General features: G+C 40.5%; 1 pseudogene; it reads left to right on the top strand.

The window, feature by feature from the left end:
* The first annotated feature begins 502 nt into the window (after positions 1 to 502).
* Positions 503 to 5572, top strand: LOC102857295 (annotated as a pseudogene).
* The last annotated feature ends 6598 nt before the right edge of the window (positions 5573 to 12170 follow it).

Raw genomic sequence — 12170 nt, 5'->3', positions numbered from 1 at the left:
TTTCAGTAATGGAGAAACAAAATGGTACATGAGCACAATAGAATATCATTCAACAATTGACTTCATTTGCTAGTTATTTCCTAAGAGACACTGTGTAAATGAATGAGTTTAAGGAATGGAAACTTACTGTCTCGTAGTTTGGAAGGTTACAATTCCAAATATGGGTACTTCAGGGGGAAGCCACTCTCTCTGTTAGCTCTGGGGGAATGTCTTTGTCACTTCCAACTTCTGTAGCATTAATAGCTTATTTCCTTGGTGGTCGTCCCATGGAATTCATCTTTTCTCTATTTTGTTGGCATGTTGTTGTGGCTGTACTGCTCCTTATAACCATTAATACTCGGGCTTTGCAAAGGAGACAATGCATTCCAAAAGTGTAAGAAAGAAAATGAACTGTCAAGTCATTTTCATTTTCTTTTAAGAAATGTTGTTTTGGCTCTCTGCTCCTCGTCGATCCAGATTGCCCTCTCTTCTTGTACAGCCTCAGCAGCATCCCTGAGACACGATGATGAAGGTCGGAGTAAATGGATTTGGCCACATTGGGTGCCTGGTCACCAGGGATGCTTTTCACTCTAGTAAAGTGGATGTTGTCGCCATCAATGATCCCTTTATTGACCTCAACTACATGGTTTATATGTTCCAATATGATTCCACACACAGGTTCAACTGCACTGTCAAGGCTGAGAATGGGAAGCTGGTCATCAATGGGAAAGTTATCACTGTCTTCCAGGAGCGAGATCCCGCCAACATCAAGTGGGGTGATGCTGATGCTGAGTATGTTGTGGAGTCCACTGGTGTCTTGAAGAAGGCTGGGGCTCAATTTAAGGGTGGTGCCAAATGGGTAATCATCTCTGCTCCTCTGCCAGTGCCCCCATGTTTGTGATGGGTGTGAACCATGAAAAGTATGACAACTCTCTCAAGATTGTCAGCAATGCCTCCTGCACCACCAACTGCTTGGCTCCCCTGACCAAGTCATCCATGACAACTGCGGCATTGTAGAGGGACTCATGACCACAGTTCCTACCATCACTGCAACCCAGAAGACTGTGGATGGCCCCTCTGGAAAGCTGTGGCATGATGGCCGTAGAGCTGCCCGGAACATTATTCCTGCATCTACTGGCACTGCCAAGGCCATGGGCAAGGTCATCCCTGAACTGAATGGGAAACTTACCAGCATGGCTTTCCGTGTCCCCACCCCCAATGTGTCAGTTGTGTACCTGACTTGCCATCTGGAGAAGCTGCCAAATATGATGACATCAAGAAAGTAGTAAAGCAGGCATTAGAAGGGCCCCTCAAGGGCATCATGGGATACACTGAAGACCAGGTTGTCTCCTGTGACTTTAATTGTGACACCCACTCTTCCACCTTTGATGCTGGGGCTGGCATTGCTCTGAACGACCACTTTGTCAAACTCATTTCCTGGTATGACAATGAATTTGGCTACAGCAACTGGGTGGTCGACCTGATGGTTCACATGGCCTCCAAAGAATAAGATCCCCTTGGATCACCAGCCACAGCAATAGCATTAGAAGAGAGAGAGAGACCCTCAGCTGCTGGGCAGTCCTTGCCCCAACTTGATCCTCCCACACACTGAGAATCTCACTTCCTTGACACAAGTTTCCATCAAATACCCCTGAGAAAGGGGAGGGGCTTGGAGAGCCCATCTTGTCATGTACCATCCATAAAGTACACTGTTGTTGTTGTTGTTACGTGCCATCGAGTCGTTTGCGACTCATAGCAACCCTATGTACAAGAAAGAGCCCTAAATGCCATTCTATCCTGTGCCAACCTCTCTGTCTCAAACACATTCATTCCCACCACTCCACTCACAGAATCTATCCATCTCGTTGAGGGTCTTCCTCTCCTGCACCATCCCTCCACTCTCCCAAACGTGATGTCTCACTCCAAGGACCAGTCCCTCCTTGCAACATACCCAAAGTATGTCAGACGAAGCTTCAGAATCCTTGACTCCAGGGTATATTCTGGCTTCACCCTCTCCAGGACAAACCTGTTTGTTCTCAGCCAACGAAAAAAAAAAAAAAAAAAGAAATGTTGTTTTGTGCCATCAAGTTGACCATGACTCATTGTGACCCTATGAACATTGCCCTATACTGAGTCAACACCATCATCTCTACCAGTCCTGATCCCATAACCACAGTCACTGCATCAGTCCATCTCATCAAGAATCTTCCTCTCTTGTGCTGAACTTCTACTCTCCCAGGCATGATAATCTTCTCCAAAGACTGGCGCTTGCTGACAATACACCCAAAGTATGTTTGGACAGTTTGGCCATCACTGCCTCCAAGGAGTGGCCTGGTTTCACCCTCTCCAGAACTGACCTGTTTGTTCTCTTGGCAGTTCATAGTATGTTCAATGCTCTTCTCCAGCACCACAACCCAAACATCATTCTTCTGTCATCCTTAGGTATTGTCCAGCTCTCAGATGCATGAGAAGGAACTGAGAAAACCAAGGCTTGGATTACGTGAACCTTCAACATTAGACTGACATCGTTGCTTTTTTAGCACTCCAGAGAGGTCTCTGACATTGGATTTTCCCCAATGCGACTTGTCTTGATTTCCTAACTGCCGAGACTAAGGTTGATGATTGTGGATTCAAGTAAAAAGAAATCAATAACAACTTCAATCCTTTCTCTATCTATCATAAAGTCGTCTAGTGGGCCAGTGGTAAGGATTTGTGTTTTCTTTATATTGAAATGGCCAAATTTCTTAATTTTCAAATGAATATTCCTTAAATGACACAGGAATCTTTTGTCTGTTTGCTGAACTTAACAACTTGATGTTGCTATTCCATAGTCTTTATAAAATACCATAATAGTTACTCATTATGTACAATGTTTGGATGAGCTTCCAGATTGATTTATGCTTGAAAAGCAGAAGTGGCATCCACTTCCTAAACAAGATGCCTCTGGAAACTCTCCAAACTCTGTAAATGTACAGAAATGATGTTAGTTATAGAACAGAGTTCAGGTCTTTTGTGCAAAGCTTACTCTCAGTCGTATTCGTCTTGATAACACTTAACCACTGCTAAATGAGACTAGTGCTGTTATATCTGGAGGAACACTCTTCCACTTTGTACATCACTCTTTGTCAACGTGCTGTATGAAGTAACGTGGGTTTGCTGTGATGCTTAACCTTGTGCCATTGGGGTATCAAATACCAAAATGGTTTCCCAATGTGGACAGTGTTTTGTGGAGCTCCCAGTTGTGAAACAGGTTTGGAAGCAGGAATGGCATCCACTTCCTAAACCACATGCCTCTGGGAACTCTGGGAACTTGGAGAAAACAGGATAACTATGGAAAGGCATTAAGTCTTTTGTTCATAGAGTCGCTGTAAGTTTACCTCAACTTGACGGCAATCAACAATAACACCAATCCTTACTGAAGGCCATAGTCTTTGATTTTCGAAAGCAAGTACTTCAAGTCCTCTTCATTTTTTTTTAAATTAACGTTAATGAAAATTTACAGAGACTTTGGATTACCATTCATTCATTGTTGTACTTTTCTCCTTATGAGCCAAGTGTTGTCATCTGCATAATGCAGATTATTGATGAGTCTTTCTCTAATACTGATTCCACATTCTTCTTTGTAAAGTCCAGCTTCTCAAATAATCAGTGCAGCATGAAGAGTGAAAAGATTTGTAGAAAGGATATACCCATGATGTACTTCTTCCTTAACACTGGACCATATATCGAACCATAATCACTCTTGCTCTGTTTGGACAACAGTGTTTCAGTCTAGGTATAAATTTCACATGAGCACAATCAAGTGTCTTGAGATTGCCATTCTTCTCAATGTTAGCCATAATTTGTTTTGATTCACACAGTCAAATGTCTTTGAAAAAGTGATAAAACATGAATAGACATCCTTTTGATACTCAATGCTTTCAGCCAAGACTATCTGACCTCATCAATGATATCCCTAGTGTCATTTAAATCCTACATCTCCAAAATCCAGCTTGCATTTCTGGCAGTTCCCTGTCAATGTACTGTTATTGCCATTTTTACATAATCTTCACCAAGATTTTACTTGCATATGGTATTAATGATACTGTTCGGTAATTTCCACAAGACCTATTTTGGACAATTTTTAAAAATACATATTGCTAATGAAGGTATGTGGTTCAAATCCACAGGAGAAGGATCGACAATAACCTCCTGTGTGATCAACTACCTCTGGAAACATGCCGGAAGATCAACTATGGGTCAGTTGTGACTTGACGGCATACAACAATAAAGTGAAGGAAGCCAATCTGACAAGGCTACTTACTGTAAGAAGAACAGTACTATCTGAGGGCCAAAACGGGGGGGGGGGAGGGGTGTGAATATATATATGATATTATGCATTTTTTTTAAAACTCACATTATGTAACAACACTAAGTTTAAACACTAATGTAAGGCTATAGACTTTAATCAATAATATTATATCAATAGTCAATTGTAACAAATGTACAGCACTAATGCAAGATGTTAGTAAACAGAAGATGCTAGGGTGGGAGACAAGGATCCCTGGTGGCACAATAATTAATAGTGAAGCTGCTAACCAAAAGACTAATGGCTCAAATCCACTGGCTGCCCCTCATGAGAAAGCTTTGACAGCATTAAATAGTCCATCCTCTTAATCCTGTAGGACAGTTCCCTTATATCCTATAAGGTCACCATGTGTCAGAATCAGCTGAAAGGAAGTGGGTTTACTTTGTATGGGTTTTAGCAGTGGAATGGTAAAGGGCATATGAGAACACAATGCTATCTGTTCAACTTTTCGACTAATCTAAAACTTTTCTTAAAAATATCTATCTGTTCACTTTTCTTTCGGTGGTGTGCAACAGAAGATCACTGCAGATTTCCAAAAAGAGGAAATTTGTCGCAGATGGCATCTTCAAAGCCGAACTGGATGAGTTTCTTACTGGGTAGCTTGCTGAGGATGGTTACTCTGGAGTTGAAGTTCGAGTTACACCAACCAGGAGAGAAATCATAATCTCAGCCACCAGAACACAGAATATCCTTGGTGAAAAGGGCTGACGGATCCAAGAACTGGCCGTTGTGGTTCAAAAGAGGTTTGGCTTCCCTGAGGACATGTGGAACTTTATGCTGAAAAAGTGATCACAAGAGGTCTGTGTGCCATTGCCCAGGCAGTCTCTCCATTACAAACTCCTAGGAGAGCTTGCTCTGCTGAGGAGGGCTTGCTAAGGTGTGCTGCAGTTCATCATGGAGAGTGAGGCCAAGGCTGTGAAGTTGTCATCTCTGTGAAACTCCGAGGACAGAGAGCTAAACCCATGAGATTTGTGGATGTCCTGATGATACACAGTAGGGACCCTATTAACTACTATGTTACACAGCTGTGCGCCACGTGTTGTTCAAATAGGGTGTGCTGGGCATCAAAGTAAAGATCATGCTGCCCTGGGAGAAAGTGGAAAGATTGGCCCCAAGAAGCCCCTCCCTGACCACATGAGCATTGTGTAGCCCAAAGACGAGATACTGCCTACCACCCCCATCTCTGAGCAGAAAGGTGGAAAGCCAGAACCACCTGCTATGTCTCAGCCAGTCCCAACTGCATAATAGGGTCTCCTTGGCAACTGGATCTGAATTTTGGATGTTGCTTTGTAAAGACCTTTAATAAAATCTTTTTCAGAGACTCCTGACTTGGCTTGACTATTAATGGAAGGAGGCTGCCCATCTTTCTACATCAGCAATTGGTGGATTCTAACTGCTGACCTATTGCTTAGCCTCACAAGGCTAGGCACTATACTACTGACTGGCTTCAAAGGACTTAGTGTGCTCACACGGATGCCCAGGTGGATTGATTCAGTGCCTGGGGTAATCGGGATGGGTGTGTCAGAGGCAATGAGATAGGCACAGGATAGAGCACGGTTTAGAGCTGTTGTACATAGGGTTGCTATGAGTCGCAAATGACTCGACGGCACATAACAACAACAGCAGAGTCAGTGAAACGAACTCAGGATAGGGCAGGGTTTAGAGCTATTGTACAGAGGGTCATTGTAAGTCACAGTTGTGAGCCACTTGGTGGCACATAACATTTGAGCATATCAGGAGACATAATTAGGAAAAGACAGTATACATGGAAAAGTGAAGAGTAAGCAAAAGAGGAAGAACTTCAACAAAATGTTGTGACACGGTTACTGTATCAGTGGATTTGTGCATGGCAGAAAGAATGAGGATGCTATAAGAGTTGGTCACAGGATTGCTATGAACAATGAGTCATAAAAGGACTCCCAGAACTTAAAAATAAAGCATCCTGGCTCCAGAAAAAAAAAATCTATCTGTTCATTTAAAAATTAAGAGCAGATTATAAGTCATTCAATATTTATAATGTAATCACAGTATTCAGTATATCTGAATCTACAACAGTGTTTAAGTGCTTTGAACAGCATTGAGGGTTGGGATAAGCTAGAGTGAGCAGGATAGAGGAAATTATTTGCAATGTGCTAGGAGCTTGGCATCCACAATTAACTCAAGGATAATATTCTGACAATTAAGTGGCAGGAAACTGATGGCAAAATAGGAGTACATAATGACTACTCTCATTTTAGCCTAGACAAATTTAAAGAGCTATTATAAACATCTGTAATGCTTTAAGACAACACAAATGATGTGCTATTTCTTATGAAGCACAGATAATTACATTTCATCTTGCTAGTAACATCCTTGCAGACAAACTGCTAGTTCCTTTAGATATGAATTAGCATATTAATAATAAAATTTTCAAGATAGATTAGAATTTACAGACACTTCTCATCAAACTGGACAGTTATTAACTGTATTTTGTTTAGAAAAGTAAGAACAGAGGATTTCATCCTAAGTTGAAGGTGAGCAGACATTTGCCCTGTTAAAATCAGGGGTATTGGAGGTGATGAAGTTCACATGATTAGTGTGTTACCAATGCTCAGGGTGGCTGGATCTCTCGGGCATTTAACAGTACTATAAACAAGAGGAAAAGTTTCCAAAGTGAGCCCAAGGGTGTGAGTGTTCTCTCAGCTCTTTTTCCTAAAGTATAATGGGTTTTATTATTATTGTTACTTATTTGTTGTATATTGTATATCATCTTTTAAAAAAAAGTTCATTTACCCTTCTTTCCCATATACAGCTTTCCCACCAACAGCAGCCTTTCCCCATAAACTTCCGCCAGTAATCCATCAGTAAATAAGAACAAGAAAGCAGATTTTCTTCTTGTTGTTAGGTGCTGTCAAGTTAAAGACAAGTCCTATTGATCCTATGAACAACAGATAAGGACCCTCCCCTATTCATCATCTATGACATACTTGACCCCATTGTTAGAGTTACTGCGCCAATTCATCCCATTAAGGGTTTTCCTCTTTCTCACTTTTTTTTTACTAGGACCCAGAGATATTTTATTATTATGGATCCTGTAGAATTTGAAACATTATTGACAAAATATTTTGAAAATTTAAAGGTGGAGAAAGTTATAATGCAAGAATTTTTAAAATCTAAGTAAAAATAAATCTGCTTTAATAAGTAAATACTTATTTTTGGTTGTAAGCCTTGAGGGACTGACAACTCCTAAAACAAAATTCTACATCCCAAATATGGTGTGATGTGGGCAGCTATGCCATAAGCTTCCTCAGAGTACTCCAGAAATAGTCCTCTCAGTCTGGAATCAGTCTCTGACACATCTTGTTCTCCACACTGACACTATCTCTCATTATATTAGAATGTGGCTTTACTTTGCCAGATCATTCCAGACTCCATATATAATTTGCTCATTAAACACAGTTATGGACCAGTTAGCTAATGCTGTCAAGTTGAGGGTCCTCAACTTGTTTATCTTTCTGAATAGTGGAAGAATAGAGGAGGCAGAAGCAACCAGAGAAATAGATCTAATCTCTGGAATAGATGTAAAGCTCTGTGCTTCAGCACCGAACAATATTCTCCACCAGTGCCAAAATGAGATTTCCGGAATCTAGGCTCATCATTCTCAGGCGAGGTAATTTAATAACTTCACCTTCTTTCCAGTCTCAGACAAGTATACATGTTTAATTTGAAAGGTATGGGCTTTTCTAGCCTTACACCGATGGATGTGTAAAATTGTGTGGCTACATGTGGGTGTGGTGGATGCAGTCAAACAGAAGCATTTCTCTCCTTTCTCACTCATTTCTGCCAGAGCTTTATTCTTGTTTCTAATTTCAATTCTAAAGGGAAATATTTCCAGTATAGAGACACCTATTACAATATTTACCTTCCATTTTTTTTTCTGAAAAAAAAAAAAAAAAGTTCTTGTGTCTTGCAGACTTGCTGCTCCTGAAGACAGCTAGTATAAGTTTGGGGTTGGAGGGAGGGGTTAACTTGATACAATGTCCCTGAGGACAGCATAACCACTTTGAAAACAAACATTCCTGAACTTGGGCTTTACACTCTATTTGATCATGATGTCATCAATGAAGAATAGTACAAGTTTTGTTCTAAACAATCCAATAGAAATGTTGCATAGGAGAGAAAGTTCAAGGCATTTAGGGAATGAAATAATGGAATTAATTCCTTTTCTTACAAGACAGTCTAACAAAAAATAGATTATCTTATTTTCTCTATCCATGAAATATGATTCTTTCAGATCCTTTTAGATTGCTGAAGGATAACACTTTAAGTTAGATGGCCTGACATGGTGACTGCAATAACGGGGTCAGCACAAGAATATTGTGGAAATGTGAAAAGATTGGATAGGTTTCATTTTGTTGGATGAGAGTCACTGTGAGTCAGAACCAATTCAACAGCACCTAATGACAACACTAAGACTTTTAAATAGTAACACTAACTACTGCATGTCTAAATAGGGGAAAGAATTGAGATTTGATGTCTTCAATATCAGTGATTCTCAACTGTGCCATTTGACAGTCATCGTGTTAGATTTCAGAAAATCATTTCCTCTGAACTAAGGATTGTTATCAACTGAGAAGTGGAAAATACAGGCTCTTCGGAACCCAAGATTCTCAGGTTCATGTTTTTTAAAAAAAAATCATGTAGATCTATTACATAAGTTGGTATGTACATTTTCATCTCTTTGTAAATTGAAAGAACAACTACAAAGTGAGTAATTTCACATAAAAGGGGGCAGAAAATATTTCAGTACAATATGAAAACAGCTATATAAAAATACCTGAAATATGAATAATAAATCAATTAACTATTTGGATGAGTCACTGAGAGTACGCTGCATTTCCTGTTGCCATGGTTACCATCACTTTTTGAGGGTGCATTGTTACCATTTATGCCTAAAAAAAATAAAGTAAACCATTGCTGTTGAGTTGATTCTAAATCAATAGACTTTATGAGCAAAGACAAAAACCAACAGTTTCTTCTTCTACATAGCTTGTCTTCATTCACTATTTTCTTATGCTTCCCCTCACTTGTTTCCCTTTTTTGAACAATTTTACAGGATGCAATTTATTTCTTCATCTTTTGAAGACCAACCCCTTAATAATTTTTGGTGTGTAAAAGTTCAATTTATAACATAATTCCCATTCCTCATGAATTATATTACATCATGATAGAATTTTTAATTGTTTGAACTCATATAGTAGGGTGTTTATTTAATTAAAACAAAGTAATAATAAAAAGCAAGTCTCAAGGTGACACTAATCATAGAGTATAGAGCATGTGGTTGCTAGTTGAAAGCTCAGCAGTTTCCACCCTCACAGTGAGAGGGAACCTTGTGGGGTCAGACCTGGTATGTTCTCCTGCCAACTTGCAGCCTGTGCAGCTCAGTGCTGCTCTGAGAAGCCTGGGTCCCGTGAGGTAGGATACACCAAAAGCAGTGAACACCAGCAATCAAAGAAATAATGTAAGAACGTTAAGTATTTAAGAACACTAGAATCTTTTTTTTTTTTTAATGAGAAAGTTGTGCTTTATTTGCTTTTTTTAAAAAATTCTCTAGTCTAGAATCTCTGGGAGTCAGCTGGCTGGCTGCCATCTGGATGGCTGTCTTACCTTGATGGCAGTCACTCAAGGGAAGTTTCTGGGTTCCTTTTTGTTGTGTGTTACTGTTCTTTTTCACCCTCAAAAGTGGGTGGCCCTAGAGTCTTGGACTAAGGGTAAGGGTGGACACCTGCTTGAGAGCATGGCTTTAAAATTCTGTAGGGCCCGAGGGCCACAGGCTCTCAGGCAAAAGACACAGCAATCATTTGTCTATTTGCTTTACTGAACAACTTGGAGTTGCTGTGATGCTGAACACTGTTTCATAATTGTGTCAAATACCATAGAGATTGCCTATGTGGCATCTACTTCCTAAATCACATGTCTCTAGGAACAATATGAACTTAGAGAAATAAAGGATAGCTATGGAAAGGCATTAGGTCTTTTGTTCATACAGTTGCTGTAAGTCTATCTCGACTTGACTGCAATCAACAACAACAACAATGTCAAATATCAGCAACAAATTTATTAACAATTTGACCCACAGAAGGACTAAAAGCTAGGAGAAGTGGCCTAGTGGTAAAAAATCATGCTGTCAACCCAAGTCAAGCAATTTAAATTTCCTGGACCTTCGGATGGCCCCTCACGTCTTGAGGACGGACATGTATGCAACATTCAAGGCTCTTATGACTTTCTTTTTGTCCCAAGCGGGTGTCAGCAGAGGGGACTTGCCAGATGAGTGGAGGTCTCTGGCCCAGAGTCCACCAGCATTTAGGCATGCCTGATGTTAAAATGCTGAAATGTTTGGCCACACCTGCAGACCGAGGGCTAGCGTGTTGTGAATCTTGGTTCAAGCTGGACCTTAGGATGCTGTCTGTATTTGCTCTACTGAAATAACATAGAGTTGCTGCAATGACAGACAACTGGGCCATAAGTGTGTCAAACACCATAATTGGCTACTAATCATGGGCAGTTTTTGTTGGAGTTCCCAGACTGATTCAGATTTGGAAGCAGGACTGGCATCTACTCCCTATACTACATGCCTATGGAAAGTCTAAAAGCTTGGAGAAATTATGATAGTTATAGAAAGCCTTCAGGCCTTTGTTCATTTTCTGTTTATATATGTATTCTTCCCTCATGTGTGCTCAGCCTATAAGGTGGATAAATCATTAAAGACGTAAGACTCTATGAAGAAACGTGGCATCAGATTAGGAGGAGATTGAAGAAGCAGCAGAATGCTCTCTGATGGAAGCTTTTGGGTGGTGAGAGCCAATGTGAGAATGCATGAGTATAGTGGAATTTGGAATGAAGGAGCTCATGGAGTTTGAACCATGCTCAGGTTCTTAAATTCTGTAGGGTCCTCAGGACTGCAGCTCTCGGACCTGTTTTCAATTGTTTTTGGTTAAACATTCTTCTAGGTCCTATAGCCCTGCGCTGACCACTTGCAGTACAGAGATAACTCGTGGTTGCTGTGAAGCTGAACACTGTGATACTGAGGGGTCAAATGTGAGAATGGTTACCCATGGTGGACAGTGTTTGATGGAGCTCCCCGATTTAAACAAGCATGAAAGCAGGACTGGCATCCACTGCCGAAATAGCTTGCCTCCAGAAACCCTATGAACCAGTGTTCGGGTCTTTCCTTCCTGGGGTCTCTATGAATTGCCTATGACTGGATGGCACTTAACAACAACAGCAATGACAACAGTCAAGAATCAGAATGTCTGAGCAATTTACTAATGTAACCATCATGACTGAATTCTTGCTTCTGGAATTCCCTGACGGCTGCATGATACAGAGTCTACATGCAGCCCTTCCTCATTTATCTGGCAGCATGGATGGGAAACCTCCTCATTGTCACTATCACTACCATAGACTAGCATCTCCAAACCTTGATGTGTTTCTTCCTGAGGAATTTATCATTTATTATATTTCTGTCACTGTCCCAAAGTCCATCATGTACTCTAACAAACAGCCATTTCATCTCCCGCCTAATAGCTTTTTCTTGTTTGTTTGTTTGTTTGTGTTTGTGGTGGGTTTTTTTTTTCTGGAACAGATTTTGTCCTTTTATTATAATGCTCTATGACCATTATGCTACCATCTGTCTCCCTCTATATTATGAGACCATAATTATAAGCAGAGGTGCCTGCTTGCAAACGTTGATCACATCATGGCTCACTGGATGTGTCTATAGATCCATTCATGTTGCAGGTACGTTTTTTTGTCAATTTCTGTGGGTCAAATGTAGTGCATCAATTTTTTGCAATGTTCCATC

This window comes from Elephantulus edwardii, unplaced genomic scaffold (genome assembly GCF_000299155.1).
Source record: "Elephantulus edwardii isolate Elephantulus edwardi_28Jun2011 unplaced genomic scaffold, EleEdw1.0 scaffold00097, whole genome shotgun sequence".
NCBI classification, from domain to species: Eukaryota; Metazoa; Chordata; class Mammalia; order Macroscelidea; family Macroscelididae; genus Elephantulus; species Elephantulus edwardii.
Note: the sequence above shows the minus strand (reverse complement) of the source record. Positions and strands in the feature narration are given on the sequence as shown.